General features: G+C 43.2%; 1 pseudogene across 1 annotated transcript; it reads right to left on the bottom strand.

Moving 5' to 3' along the window:
• Positions 1 to 11: 11 nt before the first annotated feature.
• On the bottom strand, positions 12 to 7,604 carry LOC125538051 (L-Ala-D/L-amino acid epimerase-like; annotated as a pseudogene). Its single transcript, XR_015615448.1, has 7 exons — positions 7,162 to 7,604; positions 6,895 to 7,056; positions 6,641 to 6,676; positions 1,016 to 1,253; positions 577 to 910; positions 341 to 402; positions 12 to 127 (listed from the first exon to the last, which is right to left on the bottom strand). The product of XR_015615448.1 is annotated as an L-Ala-D/L-amino acid epimerase-like (transcript).
• Between the last annotated feature and the right edge of the window lie 8,749 nt (positions 7,605 to 16,353).

A 16,353-nucleotide genomic window follows, 5' to 3' on the forward strand; every position in this document is an offset into this window, starting at 1 on the left:
ACAAACAATATCTACCGGAAATGGCGGTTCATGAGTGAGCTGTGACATACCCATCCATTATTGTTGTCCAAATGAAGGAAACCGCCATGGCCTCGAGCATTCTTAAACTTGTAGACAGGTCCAGAAGCTGATAATAGAAGTCGAGTAAGACAGTAAGTTACAGGCTAGAAAGCAGAGATAATAATCTGATTATATTGATTTGTTACTCTGAAGATCCATAGCATAGCTTGCCAAGAAGAGAACAATAGATTTTGAACAAACATGAATAGAGCGGCATTTTGCTTTCAGATATCAGCACATAAGCATCAGAATAGCTGTACAGGATTTTGTGTAAGAATACCTTCATAGCCACCGTACACTGGATCTTCGGACAATAAAAGAGGTGTGTCCAGGTCAATAAAACTGCAACCACAAAAGAAGAAGAACCGTTTAAGCACCTGATCTGACAGACATAATGTCTACAACTTCATGCCATCATTTCTAGTTTGAACTTCCTAGTGATATTGTCTTTAGTTGTAAAATACCATAATTTTTAGAAGCAATCATTTTTTAAGGGAATTTGCCCAATTAACCAACCTGAAACAACCAAGCCCAGCAGCGAGATGGCCAGCAAAGCCCATGGCAATCCTAGTCTCGACCATACCACCAATCATAAGTGCAATACCAGCTTTTCTTGCGGCATCAATTACTTCGAGGGCTCCAAGAACCCCTAACTTTTCTGGTTTGATGTTAATAACATGAGCAAGATTTCCATGTATTATTTTTTGAGCATCAAGTAATCCGCGGCAACTTTCATCAGCAGCAACAGCAACTCTGTATTTCTCCATAGCAGCAATGCTAACATCATGGAGACCTTCCCAATCATCTCTATGAACTGGTTGCTCAAAGAGTACAGGAGTCACTCCCATTTCTGAAACCAATGAAATAAATAAGTTATAGTACTAAAACACCGTAGAACATCACGCTGACTGAAATATTTAAGAGTGAAAAGATTGAACATAGTGAGAGTACAAACCGTTTAGTCTGTCAAGAACTTCAATTGCATGGTTTGCTGTGTACCCTTCATTTGCATCCAAGATAAATGAGCAGTCGGGATGCACAAGCCATATAGCCTTCAGAACTTCTATGTCTGAGTTCAAGTTTTTCCCTACTTTGAGCTTCAGAGTCTGAAACCCTTGTCCTCGATATTTTGCAGCCAATTGAGCGGCTTCATTTGGGGTCACAATTGGAATATAAATTCAGAAATAGATGAACTTAGCAATTTTGATAAAGCATACCTAAGCTGCTAAGCATGCTGAACTCACTGCAGTGGAAATTTTGATAACCATACCGTGATGTCTGTTGTCACACTAGTAGAAAAAGGGTCAAATGTGAAGCACATTAGTGCCGGTTTGTAATAAAACCGGCACTAATGTGATCAATAGTACCGGTTCGTGGCGGCGATCAATAGTACCGGTTCGTGGCGAACCTTTAGTACCGGTTCATGCCACGAACCGGTACTAAAGAGGCTGTGTCAGCCTGCGGTCAGGCTATGGCCCCACCATCACCATTTAGTGCCGGTTCGTACCACGAACCGGTTTTAATGAGGTTATGGCAAGTTGTTTTTAGTCCCACCTTGCTCCCCTAACAAGGCTTTTACCACCTTAAATATGTTACTTCTTAAACTATCACAAGCACTTGGTCTTCATTGAACTCTATGTAGAATTTGTGGCCGCAATATGAGTCTTCACCGGTTTATAAATCGTTGAGGACTCATATTGACAATTCAGATTGTACACAAAAAGATCATTGATGATCAAAGTATTTTTGATGTATGAGATCGTATTGACAATTCAGACTGTAAAGAAATATAAGATCATGATCTAAATGCTCTTATATTTTTTGCGTTCAGTATGCACCATTCAAAGCGACGCCATCAACTTTCCACCATTTATGCCTTCATTTGCTATTTTTCATGCATTTAATGATTTGTTTTGAGAACTAAATGACCTGGAAATTGAAAAGCACTACAAATGAACTCTGAAAAAGTTGAAACTTGGCATGGTATCATCATTTCACCCACATATCATGTTCAAAAAAGTAGAGAGGGTTACGGCAAAAACTGGATGCACTTCGTTTACAAACTGGACAATCTCTTTCGAAGTATTCGGGTTTATGACGAAATTAAACTCATCTGTTACAAAGGCATTTCATTTTTTTAAACTTATTACAACTCCAGACTTTTTGTGCATTCAGTATGCACCATTCAACTGCTAGGCGGGAGGAGCTCTTAAGTACCGGTTCCAACTGCTAGGCGGGAGGAGCTCTTTAGTACCGGTTCCAACTGCTAGGCGGGAGGAGCTCTTTAGTACCGGTTCGTGGCGAACCTTTAGCACCGGTTCGTGCCACAAACTGGTACTAATGAGGTTGTGTCAGGTAAGGCTGGGGCCCCACGAGCACCTTTAGTACCGGTTCATGGATGAACCAGTACGACAGTTTCTTAGTAAGTTGTTTTTTAGTCCCACCTCGTGAAGAGAGAGGGACTAGGAGCGGTTTATAAGCCCTGAGTGCAGAGACGATGAAGACGAGGCTCAATGCTCACGTTGCTTAGCTTCAACCCTTCAGGAATATGGTAGACTGCACGGAGCTATGCGCAGTGCAGTTTACACTATTCCGAAAGGCTTGAAGCAAATTAACGAGCATTGCACCTCTTTTTTATTTTTAATAACTTATTACAACTCCGTACTTCTTCTGTTATGGCAAAAACTAATTGCACGTCGGCATTTCTTCTTTTTAAACTTTGGTTATAACTCCATACTTTGACCATCAAGTTTTGCAGAAAAGAAAAAATAGCAGAAAAGAAAAAATAGCTGAAAAAAAACTATAGCTGAAAAGAAAAAAACTATATAAAAAAACTATAGCTGAAAAGAAAAAAAACTATATAAAAAAGCTATAGCTGAAAAGAAAAAAACTATATAAAAAACTATAGCTAAAAAGAAAAAAAACTATATAAAAAAACTACTCAGAAATAAATAGAAGAAAATAAATATAGCAGAAAAGAAAAAACTACTCAGAAATAAATAGAAGAAAAAATAAAGCAGAAAAGAAAAAAAATGGCCGTGAAATTGAAAATCACTACAAAATAAACTCTGAAATGTTGAATTTTGGTAAACTAGATGAAAAACTACTCACAAACAAATAGAAGAAAATAAATATAACAGAAAAGAAAAAACTATATAAAAAACTACGCAGAAATAAATAGAAGAAAATAAAGCAGAAAAGAAAAAAAACTATAAAAAAATTGGGGCGCTGCCCTGTGGGCCTGCTAGGCCACGGGCGTGCAATTACAGGCCTTAAAGGCCCAGCAGACTCACAGGGCAGCGCGCAAAATTTAGGCCCACAAGCCTGCTATATAGAGGAGTTCAAAGATGTAGCCGCGGCTGGGTTTATAAACCAGTGCGGCTGCCCTTCACCGGCGAGGTGGGACTAAACTTTGGGGTGGCAGCGCGAGGCCTTTAGTACCGGTTGGTGGCTCCAACCGGTACTAAAGACCACCCTTTAGTACCGGTTGGAGCCACCAACCGATACTAAAGGCCTGCTCTTCCCGCCTCTTGGCCTGGCCAAAGTTGGCCTTTAGTACCGGTTGATGGCTCCAACCGATACTAAAGGCCTCTCCTATATATACAACACTTACGAAAATTCAGTTACATCTCCCCACTTCTTCGTCTCCAACCTCTCGCGATGTCGCGCGCCGCTCGAGTCCCGTCGTTGCCGCCTGTCACGCCCGTCGCCCGTCGCCCGTCGTCCGCCCATCGCCCGTCGCCCGCCGTCGCCCGCCGTCCGTCGTCGTCGCGCCGCGGTCCGGCCCGTACGTACTCTCTCGCTCTCGCGTACCCGCGCCGCGCGCGCACCTGGCCCGTACGTACGCCGCCGCCCTCGCTTGTACGTACGGGGCGGCGGCGTACGAGGCCGCGCACTGTAGTACGTGTACGTATACGTACACAGACACACACATATATACACACACACGTACACACACATTTTTTTTACTTATTTTCTGTTTTTTAGAAAATTTAATAAGATATTAATTAGCTAGCTAGGTATGTGAGATTTGAACTAGTTGAATAATTAATATAACTAGTTTATTTTTAGTAAGAAAATTGTCGAACTAGTTTATTTAGGTATGTGAGATTTGAACTAGTTGAATAATTAATATAACTAGTTTATTTTTAGTAAGAAAATTGTCGAACTAGTTTATTTAGGTATGTGAGATTTGAACTAGTTGAATAATTAATATAACTAGTTTATTTTTAGTAAGAAAATTGTCGAACTAGTTTATTTAGGTATATGAGATTTGAACTAGTTGAATAATTAATATAACTAGTTTATTTTTAGTAAGAAAATTGTCGAACTAGTTTATTTAGGTATTTGAGATTTGAACTAGTTGAATAATTAATATAACTAGTTTATTTTTAGTAAGAAAATTGTCGTATCTGAGATTTGATGATCTAATTAAAATATTATTTGTTAATGAGTTTTTCTGTTTATTTAATGTTTTTATATATTTTGAGTTTATATAAATGTTAGATTAATGTCGAATGTTAGATGAATTAGATAGAAAAGTTAAATATATAGTAATGTCAATTGTTAGAGATGAATATAGTTAGATATATATTTGAATTGGCTAGATATTAATTAATGTTAGATAGTAATAAGTGTTTAATGTTTCACCTATATGAACATATAGGAAATGTCATCTGACGACGAAAAAGATTTCATTATGTGCGAACACTGTGAAGACCAGCGCAGCCTGTGCGACAGAAATTTCCTTGTTGATGGTAGGCGCTTCAGCATCAAGCTGAATGAGACATTCGAAGTGGATACAGTAAGTCACAACGGCAATTATTATTTGAATGTAAAACTTATGCTTCATTTGCTTCAACTTATAATTTTAAAGCATGACTTATGCTTCATTTGCTTCAACTTATAATTTTAAATTTTCACTATTCTACTAGCGCATCCCCAACCATGCAAGAAATTTTGTCTTGGATAAGATAGGTTTTAGTGTTATAGATGATATGGAGGTAAAGAGAGTTTACTTGAAGACGGAGCATGGGTATACTTTCAACGTCAAATTATATAATGGAGACACATACACCCATTTTGAATGCAAAATTTGGCAGGCACTATGCAAGGCTTATGCATTTGAGCCTGATATGGTTATCACCTTTGATATTCGTCCGGAAGATGATATTGAAGGTAATATAGACATCTGGGTCGATGTGCAAACGCCTCCAGTTCTACCATTATGTGAGTTTTTCTCAACCATGCATGCATATGTTTATGTCTTTGATACAGTTTATTCAAAAATAGTTGACAACTAATTTGTATTGTTAGCTTATTTCGGTTCAAGCAAACATGTTCGGCGCTTCGTAGACAGGACCTACTACTGCTCCGGGGCTCAACTAAACTGCAAGGAGATAAGTCATTATGTTTCATGGCTTGAGGATCTTAATACTGTCAAGACAAATTTTTTTTCTGAACTTAGAAATGTTAGTACTCAAAACGTGCGACCAATGGTGATCGTATTGAACTACGGTCACATCTATAATCGAAAGATGGTAAGATTTTAACTATTTGTCCTTAATTAGTGCATCTTTTGCATACATTATTTTTGAAGCTAAACTTTCATTGCTTAGTATATTAATTACTATACGATGTTCTTCAACAGGGACTTTCGATGACAGTTGTGCCTCAGTGGATCGAGACAAAAGGTCACATGTCAATGGTTAGCTTACGATCAAGATTTCCTACATTGCACATGAGTGCATTCAGGATTTCTGAATGCGAAGAATGCTTAATAGTGAAAGATTGGAGCAAAATTGTTAACGATCGCAGAGAAGTACTAGGGGGCAGCAAGGAGAAGCGCAACCCAAGATTAGGAGACAGATTCATCTGCATGCTTTAGTATGATGAATCATGAGAGCTATACATGTTCTATGCTATTCTACCTGAGAGGGAGCAGTAGGAGTAGCTAGTTCATGCTCTTAATTAGTACTTGTCCTCTCTCATGTCCGTATTGTCCTGAACTTCGATGTTGGTGATGATTATGTTGAACTCGATGATATTTTTGCTTCTGTTACAAAGTGAATGTTTCTTCTTTAAGCTAGCCAATGTTGGTGATGATTAGAGCGGTAATGACTATGATGATTAAATAGTGGTAATTAATGACGACTACGATGATTTTTAGCTAGCTAGAGTTTATTTATTTATTAATATTCGATGATGATGATGATGACGAGTACAACTCATTATAACGTAAAACAATCCTAAATTAAATTGATAACACAAATTTAATTAAAAAATAAAAAATAAAACAAAAACCCGCAAACATTTAGTACCGGTTGGTATTACCAACCGGTACTAAAGGGCTCCCGGCCCCTGGACCTGGTTCGTGCCACGTGGTTTCCCTTTAGCACCGGTTCGTGCTGAACCGGTACTAAAGGGGGGGGCTTTAGTGCCGGTTATGGAACCGGCACTAAAGGGCCTTACGAACCGGTGCTATTACCCGGTTCCGCACTAGTGTCACAGTGTTTGATAAGCATACCTAAGCTGCTAAGCATGCTGAACTCACTGTAGTGGAAATTTTGATAACCAATACCGTGATGTCTGTTGTCACAGTGTTTGATAAGCATACCTAAGCTGCTAAGCATGCTGAACTCACTGCAGTGGAAATTTTGATAACCATACCTTCAAAGGAAAGTTGGTTCTCAGTTCTCCATCTACATCAAGGCCTAGGATCCAAAAATAAATTCCCCATCCTTCCATCTACATCCGCTAAAAGAACTGACTTCTAAACTCTGAAGTCTGTCTTGTGGAGTAGAACTCCTCAAACTCCAAAATTGTACCGAAAACTGAACCAAAATTGCTTGCCAAGAGCATGAAGACAAACAGGTGTGGATGTCTCGCCGAGGCGAAGGTGTGTCCGGGGAGCGCATCGGCGACGTCCTGGAGCACGGCGCCGAGGGGCGCGGTCCGCGCAGCGCAGGCGTGGGCGATGGCGGCGAGCGCAGCGGGCTGCTCCTCGGCGGTGACGGAGGGGAGGACCGGGGCCTCGCCCCAGCCGACGGCGCTGCTGGAGAGCTCGGCCCGAACGGCGCCGAGGGTCGCGGTCCGCGCGACGCAGGCGCGGGCGATGGCGGCGAGCGCAACGGGCTGGTCCTCGGCGGTGACGGAGGGGAGGGCCGGGGCCTCGCCCCAGCCGACGGCGCCACTGGAGAGCTCGACCCGCACGGCGACGTTGGCGACGTCCTCGAGGCGCGAGGAGGCGATGTTCAAGGGTGTGGCGAGCGGCACGTTGAGCGGGCGCGCCTCGGCCGCTGCCACGTCCACCGAGAAGGTCTCCTTGAGCGCATCGAAGCCGAACGCCTCCATCGGCTGCTGCAGCGTCGGGAGGGACGGTGACGGCGACGGCGACAGCGAGATGGTGCGGAGGCGGCTAGCGCGCCGCCGCGAGTGGAGTGGGTCTGCGAGAGAGAAAGAAAGAAGAAGCGGGTTGGAACGGGGCGGCCGCATCTGGGACCTCTCTTCCTTCTAGTCGAAGGAAACCTGGGGCTGGGGCCTGGGGGCAGCGACGAACGGAATGAAAAGGCAGAATAGTGCCACCGCCATCCGTTTATGTCCAGGTGGCATAGCCCTTCGTGCGCCCTTATAGCGACTGTTAACGGGTTGAGTTAATTACACCTGCAATACAAAAACTTGCAGCAAAATAACAGAATCATACACAAACTAAAAAACCTCAGAAAAATGGTACATTAACTTTTCTAACAGCACGCATTCGTACAATTTCCGTTAATCCTAACGGTGCACCCTCTGTCGCTGCTAACTTCGTGTAGGTGGCTTGACAGCTGACCTGACACTCTCGGTCTTTCCTGTATGGGTCCCACTTGTCACTGAGCCAGAGAAGTGATTCGAACCTGAAACTAACTGTATGAAACACGCACATGCCGACCACTCCACCACTTCTATCACTAGGTCAGAAAAGAGGCAGTTTTCTTTGTAAACTCGTCGTCTTAGATATCTCCTGCTTTTTTTTTTCTGAGGAACATGCCTCCTTTTTTGCGTGTGGCAAAGATACCTCCTTTTTTTTTGAGACAAGGCAAAGATACCTCCTGGCCGGTCGACGATCAGCTTTGCTGAAGTTGCCTTCCATCCGGGCCGGACTTTGTCAGCTGTTTCGTTTATTTTATTTTTTCTTTATCTTTTTTCATATATTGGGGTTTCGTCTATTTTAATTATTTTGCATATTTCTATTTTTACATAGTTTTTTTGCGAGATTTCTTTACATAGGTTTTACGATATACGGTGAATTTTTTTACATTATATGCTGTACATTTTTTTTAAATAGACACTGAACTTTTTAGTATGGAAAACGTTTTACGACAACGCGCCGACCGAAACTTTGGCCGGTCGCATCCACGCACACAGCACCCCTGCGATTCAGATCGAGACAATGGACCCACGCGCCCCAGCGGCGAGGACGGGGGACGCTGCTCCAAGAAACAATCGGCGTCATCGGGGGGATTTGCTACTACTGCGTCCTATTCGGCTACAGCCGCTATCTTGTTTTGCTGCTGCGGTGGCGAGCGCACCGGTGAGCTGCTACCGTCGCCACCGAAGCTACAACCATCGCCGTGCGGAGCTGCAACCGGGGGGTGCAGCTACGGCATGGGTGGAGCCGGCGGCAAGAACGGCCGGCGAGGGCCTTGACTGGTGACGAGGACGACCGACAAGGGCGGCGACTGGCGACTTCCATAGAGCGTGTGCCCCGGCGAGATCCAGGGGAATCCTTCGTACGGACGGGCGAAGAAGACGCAGTACACGTTTAAGATTTCGAAAATACACTGAAAATTAGTACATACATACACATTGAACATTATTGGATAATATAGAATGAACACTTTTGTTATATACACTTCTAATATGCAATGAACTTTTTTAAGGGAGAATCTATCAAGTTAACCAATCAAACTGCATTGCAGACAGTTTTTGGATGAAAATGGACAATCTATCACATTCAAGTTTCAACCAGAGAATGACAGAAAACTGAATTCAAGGCTAAAGCTTACGCTCTAGAATTAATCTTTTTTTTACGATGGTCCAGAATTAATCCTGTATCCTCCTTCCTTTTTTCAAACATAGCCACAAGCCACCACACACAAAAAAAGGGTCAAATATATGCAGCACGATTTCAAAATGTAAATTAAACCAATAGGCAATAGTCTATTATATACTGGCCGAGCATTAATGTTGTTGCTTCTGTGCTCCAACAGTGCTTAGGCTAGTCATAATGGGAGTAACTTAGTAACATAGCGCACTTCAAGAAAATTCTGCTTATGTGGCAAGTAATTAATGAGAGGTGGTAACATAATATGTTACTGTAACATAGCGCTTTTCAAAACAAGATGACTCTACGAGCTAATAAATGAAGCCATCTATGATAGTACTACTATTATGTTAGTTTGCATTATGAAGGTAGTAACTTAGACTAGTGTCATATGCATGACACTAGTCTAAGTTACTCTCCACTATGACCAGCCTTAGCCCAAGGAAAACCTTTCTACATTGCTTATAGCACGTGTCTGAAAAAAATTAGTACGTATAGAAACATGTCCACCTCAATTTTGACAGAAAAACTGGAGTTGGCTAGTGATTAGCGCACCAGCAAATGCTTTGTCTCCTCCAATCAGGAGGGGCGGAGGTGAGGATTTCTATGCTTGGGCCTTTGAAAGATCAGGCAACTACACTGTTAAGTCGGCTTACCGTACTCTAGTGACTCAGAACGAGCGCAATGCTCTAAAGGAAGGGGCGGCTACCGGTGCTTCAAGAGATGACAAACAGATGTGGTCTGCTTTGTGGAAACTCAAAGTGATCCCAAAGGTACGAGTGTTCTGGTGGAGGGTTCTACGAGGGATTCTACCGGATGAATGCACTCTCAAATACTGTCATATTGCAGTTTTAGACACTTGCAAGGTTTGTCTGGCTAAGGAGGATGATCTTATGCATGCCCTAATTCAATGCTCGCATGCACGCCGCTTCTGGGATGAAGCGTGTGCGTGGTTCGGTCTTCGGCTTCCTCGCTTACACCCAGGTTCTTGGGCCAGGGACATCCTATGTGGAGACCGAGTCAAGGATGAAGATCGAGCAAAGGTTATCACCATCATGTGGACGATTTGGCATTCTCGAAATCGGATCAAACATGGTGAAGAGGGAAGGGACCCAACAGCCGCCATCAGGGTGACGAGGGAGGCTCTTGCATTGCTGGAACTGCCTCAGACCGCTCCCATTCTGTTGCCAGGACATGGCTGGCGGCCGCCCGAGCCAGGTATGGTGAAGATCACGACGGATGGTGCACTTAATGTCGCGGAAGGTAGAGGAGGGGCGGGTGGCATAGCCTGGTCCGTGTCCGCGCTGTTGGGAGCATGGTGCAAGGCGTTCGATGACATCTCAGATCCATTATTAATGAAAGCTATATCGATGCGGGAAGGAGTTCTATTTGCAAAACTTCGAGGCCTCTCGCATGTGATAATGGAGACCGATTGCCTAGAGTTGGTGCAACTCTGAAACACTCGCCTATCTCTCGGACGAGATGAGGAAGACTACAACGCCATGGCTACGGTGTTGGTCTTGTGTGATTTTGCTGTGTTGCAATGGGTACAGACGGTACTCTTCTTCGCCGGTATAAATAGATGGCTTCCAAATGTTCTGACCGTGAGCCTCAAAGTTCGGAATCAGATGGATGTCGTGCAAACGGCTATTGGATCTGAATGGGAACATGAGAGCGTACGCCAGCGCCCATGTTCTTATACTGCTCGCACTGGCTGAATCAGATGGGTGAATCGATAGCACGTCTGACCAGGTTGACAGCGCGCCATCGACTACATGGGCTGACACTGTACGTAAATAAGAAATGGTGCGTGGTGGGTGGATGCCTGTGAGCTGAAAATACGTGCAATTAATGCGAGCCTGCAGCTGATCGCTATGATGACAGACGTTCGAGATTACGGCCTCCAGGGTGCTCGGCCTCCAAATGGCATTTTCGTTGCAATCGAATATTTTAAAAAAAATCTATATAAGAAAATCTCACTTCAATGCACCACTACTCTTCCATCTGATAGTGCGAAGCTGAAGGAGGTGTCGTCGGAGTACATGAATGCGACTTCATAATAAAAATTTAATTATGGATGCCAAAAACCATACCATCATCGACTAGAGGACAACATTGCAAACATTAAAAGTGCCAACATGAATAAATAACTCACTAGAAAAGTGCGACGGTTTTTTTCCTTGAAGCATGATATGCATTTCTTTTATATACCTCGACATGCGATGGGTGTTTGATAGACACATCAATTTTCTTCCCAGCAGCACATTATATGTCAACACCCCCCCTCACGTGTGGCTCCCTCAGGCCTAAACGTGGACCAAAAATGGGCTGCAATTGGCTCCAATACCATGTAGAAGTGCATGCTCTAGCCAATGCAACTAAAAGACTGATCTAATGGAAGAGACTAGTCAGCACATTATACGTCAACAACAAAAGCTGCATATTTGACAAAGGATTAATTGAGAGGCTAATGGATGGATGGATCAGAAAAGCTAATGGCACACATACGGTCTTGGCGTCGCCGAGGGCGCTGCTGGCGATGGCACCGCACAACCAGGTGTGATGGCAGATGTTCGCCTTCTCCAGCGCCCACCTGCAGGCGAGTTAGCTCGAGGTCATTGTCATGGACAAGGACGCGCTCCGTGATGACCTCGTCGGCCGCGCCGACAACCCCATCCGCTGCGCTCATCGAGCAGTTCCTGGACATGGAGACCGCGGAGTGCGAGCGCGTGCACGGAGTCTTCTGCGGCCTCGCCAAGTAGATCGTGTAGTGCAAGGACGCCTACGTCTGCCGCCAGTCCGACGTGCCGGATGTCGAGGTCATCACGCAGAAGAAGCTAGAGCTCATGAACGAGTTTACCTGCGGCAGGCGCGGCGCTGAGTCGCAGCAGAGGCTGGCGCCGCCGTCGCCGGAGCCGTCCAGCCCGGAGCCAGAGGTCGAGGAGTACGAGGGGGGGGGGGGGGGGGGGGGGGGGGCAGGCCCCTGCTCGTGGCAGTCAACGCCCGCGTGGCTCGAGTTGACTGAGGCCAGATCAGCGCATACGTAGAGAAAATCGTATAATGGACCGTATGTGAACCCCTAAAGCAAGTTTAAGCTAGTATTTCGGCTATTTTGAACCACAGGGACCAAAATGACCACCGACACAAGTTATAGGACCTAGAGTGAATTTTTCTCATTACAAATAGTAACATATGCAATATTTGTTCTCGGCAAGCCGGGTTCATAATGCCACCAAATAAGCTATTACAAATAGTAATATATGCAATATTTGTTCTCAGCAATCCGGGTACATAATATTACCACGTGAAACATGTGGTAAGCAACTCAAACAATTCAAAAAAAATGTTGTATCCATAATTAATGTTTCCAAAGAACGTAAAATAAATTGACATTTACCAGTAGGAAAATCTAGCAACACAAGACCTTACTAGCCTTCCTGAGGAATATTAGGGTCACATCATGATAGGTCCCCTTTAGTTGACCTGTCTTTTTACCCTCCCCCAACCCTCAAGGTTTATTGGCCATGCCGCCCTTTTTATGCACTAGGTTTACTCAACTTTTTAACAAAAACACATGAGACAAAAAAAATCAACAACAGACTAAGGGCCTGTTTGGTTCCAATAAGTCACCTGACTTATAAGTCAGGTGACTTAAAATCAGTGACTTATAAGTCACGCTTGTTTGGTTGCCATCTGACTTATAAGTCACCTGAGCACATCTTCCCACCTTGTTTTTTTATGTAAAGATGGTGGGACCCATGTAAAAGGGGTGACTTATAAGTTTTAAGTTGGGGTGGAGCAACCTATGATTTATAAGTTGGGGTGACTCATAAGTTGGGTCCGTTTAGCAAAATAAGTCACTTTCTGCACTTTTCGACTTATAAGTTGGTGACTTATTTGAAACCAAACAGGCTCTAAGCACGGGTGTGGCATGGCGCCACACCTCCCCCAGCTAGTAAACATTATGGACAGGACAACCTCCCAAGCATCTATAATCTATAATCTATAATAACTAAATAGATGATCCCCACTAACCTATTTTTCTACACATGCAAGCTATACACATCAGCAAGCTTCTGATTGGTCCACGTCACCCCCACATACACATGCAACCACGTCACCTCTCCCAATGTGTGAACCGATCCATTTGTATCTGTCCCCACGCCTAATTTTAATCGTCCATTCGTTTGCCCTTCCCATTCTGTAACTGAAGAGTCAATCTAATCGTCCTTTTTTTAATGATAAAGAAAAACTGAAGAGTCAATCCTATATCCACATAAACAGGTCATGTGCACCCAGTACTCGAACCCTCCTGGAGAGTGACCCAGTGATCCCCGGTGATCCAGGCGTGGCATACAGTGTGACCCCGGTGAGCCGCCCAAGATCCCAGTGGTGTCGCCCGACCTCGCTACCCGGCGTCCCCATCGGTGCCGCCACACGTGTCCTCGGCGAGCCACCCGGCGACCCCCTGCATGTGATGCTGCTACGGCGACCCTCAATGACCGCGTGTCCGTTCGTCCATGGACCACTTTAGCTGCTGTATAGGGGAGGCCAATTCCGTGGGCACTTTGTGATCACTGCAGGTCAACCTAGCCTTGCACCCCGTTGCAGGTAAATCAAGTCCTGCGGCCTCCGCGGACCCATGCCCTGCACCCCAGCGTCGACCAGAGCTCCCGATGAGCCGCACGCGCCACCATCAGTGTCCTCCCTCAACAACACCAACACCAACGGTGGGGGATCTCCTTCCTCTATTTCTCCCAAGATATGAGTGATTTTTTTTTTTTGAGTTAGCCTGGGTTGCAAGCTCTAATTCGTGTGTGGTCGGCAATTTTTTTAGAAGAAAGCTCTATTCTGTCTCCAGCCACTTCCTCCGGGGTAGCAAGTCCTGTCTCGAGCAATGCTGGCAAGCATTTTTCAAGACAGCGGTTTCATGATCATGTTTCCAATCCGGTTGGTTTTAATCCCAAGCACTAGCTGGTGAAAAAAAAATCTCTTCATTTGTTTTCTTTAGTGTTCTTGAAGAAATAAACAAACAAAGCTTACCATTTATGACGTGCAACTACAATCCTGTATCTCTCTCTATATTTCTCACTTACATACACATATATGTTAGTTTAGTGTGTTTTTTTGGTATTTCTAATGCTTCCCATTGATTTTTTTTGCAGAATCAGAGCATATGTGATATTTCTATTTACTTTCAGGTATGTTGTTGCCTAGCAGTTAGCATTTCATAAGTTAGACGAAGTGTGTTTGTTTCATTAATTTTCATACTGCCGCTTTTGATGGTCTATATGATGCAGGCAGCAGTATGTAGCACTTCCCCTCCCACTTCTCTGGAGTAGTTTCACGTTCTATTTCCAACAGGTGGTCGTACCCTGTTCACATGGAATTGTTAAGTCCCCCAAACTCATCATGTTCTTACAGATTTCTTCTCAGATTCTTATGTACATAGAGCAAGTACTATGACTCAACGCATTGTCTTCTTGTGCTAATTCTGCACCTGTTATATTTGAGAGAAGATATTTATTCTTCTTTCACATTTAGCAGAAACAATTGCTGACACAAGTGCTAGAATTTGGTGTGTATCCATCATGAATTCACTTTGCTTATTCATGTTCGCCACTACATCCATGTCTATTAAATCTTGGATGCTTATGTCACTTATATTGACCCCTAATATTTTAATGCATAGATGAAGACTTGGATTTGCTTTTGCTTTGGGCTCATTATTTGTGCGGATATTTGGTATCTCGAGATTTATTGCACCTAATGGTGCCGATTAATCTCAGATATTGAAAACGCAAATAGTATCTGGTAAGAATTTTTGGTACAGTTTGTGTTCCCAGAATTTTAGTATAGTTTGTGCTTTTCAGAAATTTTAAGCTGGCAGAAATGGTTAATATCAGATTAAGGAAATGCAAATTCTATCATTCTAAGGAGACTTAGTTAATTAGATTTTTATTGAGCTACTAGGAGTTCCTTTGCAGCTGCTATTTACTATTCAGTCTTGGGATAGCTGAAGAATAATGTGGAGAGAAGTCTTTTGTGAGCTGATTTGAGCCTAGGTACAATTGATCTCTTTCTTTCTCGGCGCCATTTTATTTTTACTTCATGCTTCACATTTATTCTAGACATCAGTTAGTTGACTGAATAATGCGGTGAGTGATCTTTTATTGGATGATTAGGAAAATGAATATTATGGAGATGGAAGCATTTGTCAGGTTGTTTCAACTTACGTAGAGATTGTTCTGTGGTTAAGGCTTGAAGCTGCTCATTTCTGTCAGGTTTGCATGAGCTAAAAGAATAAGATATAGTGAAATCTTTTCCCGCAAAAAAAAGATACAATGAAATCTTTCATCAGCTGACTTGAGCTTTATTATATTAATAGCACAAAGTTTCCCACATATGGGCTGTTCTCTGATAAATGTGGCATCGCTTCTGTATTGAAGAACATTACTAGATGGGGCCAAAAGAGTTGTCTCTGTTGATCAATATGCTATTGCTACAACATTTGTTTCATCATTTCTCACACTTTTTGCCTTCTTCCTCCCTCTCCATTTGTACCAGAATTTGGTGTGACTTTCAGATATATTTGAATGTGATTTGGGTAGACATTGACATGGACATATGCCCCCTACTTTAGTAGTTCAAGTAGTTCTAGAATAGGAGACTCCAGGACGGCAAGTAGAATACCAACCAAACCATCCCCCTGTGATTCCGATCGCCACATATCATCCCATGTTTTGGTCTATGTACCTTTCATCAGACAATAACTATAAACTTGATCAACAAGGGACCAGGAATGCAAATCTTGAAGGAAAGGCAAAGACATACTCCCTTTGTCATGATGCTATATTGTTCATACATAGTACTTGAACTATTAGGCCCGCTGCAACGCGCGGGGCATCATCTAGTTATGGAAATAAACTAGTACTGGATAAATTAACTGACTAAAGATAGCCATCAGAAAAGTTGGTCAACAAACGGCATGCACCAATATTATAGCAGCATAGTTATCCAATACAAGAAATTGGTAACATGAGCCATTAGTGACTTTCTTTCACTCCTAGAGTAAATTACAGAACCTAGGTAACTCAAAATTACATGTCAATTCTATTTTGACAGGCAAAAGAATCAGCTCATGACAGTTTTTTAGTCCATAAACATTACCGCACACCACACTTTCAATGAAACAAATCCAGAGGAAG

Source organism: Triticum urartu, chromosome 2A (genome assembly GCF_056163025.1).
Source record: "Triticum urartu cultivar PI428250 chromosome 2A, HENAU_Tu73, whole genome shotgun sequence".
Lineage (NCBI taxonomy): Eukaryota > Viridiplantae > Streptophyta > Magnoliopsida > Poales > Poaceae > Triticum > Triticum urartu.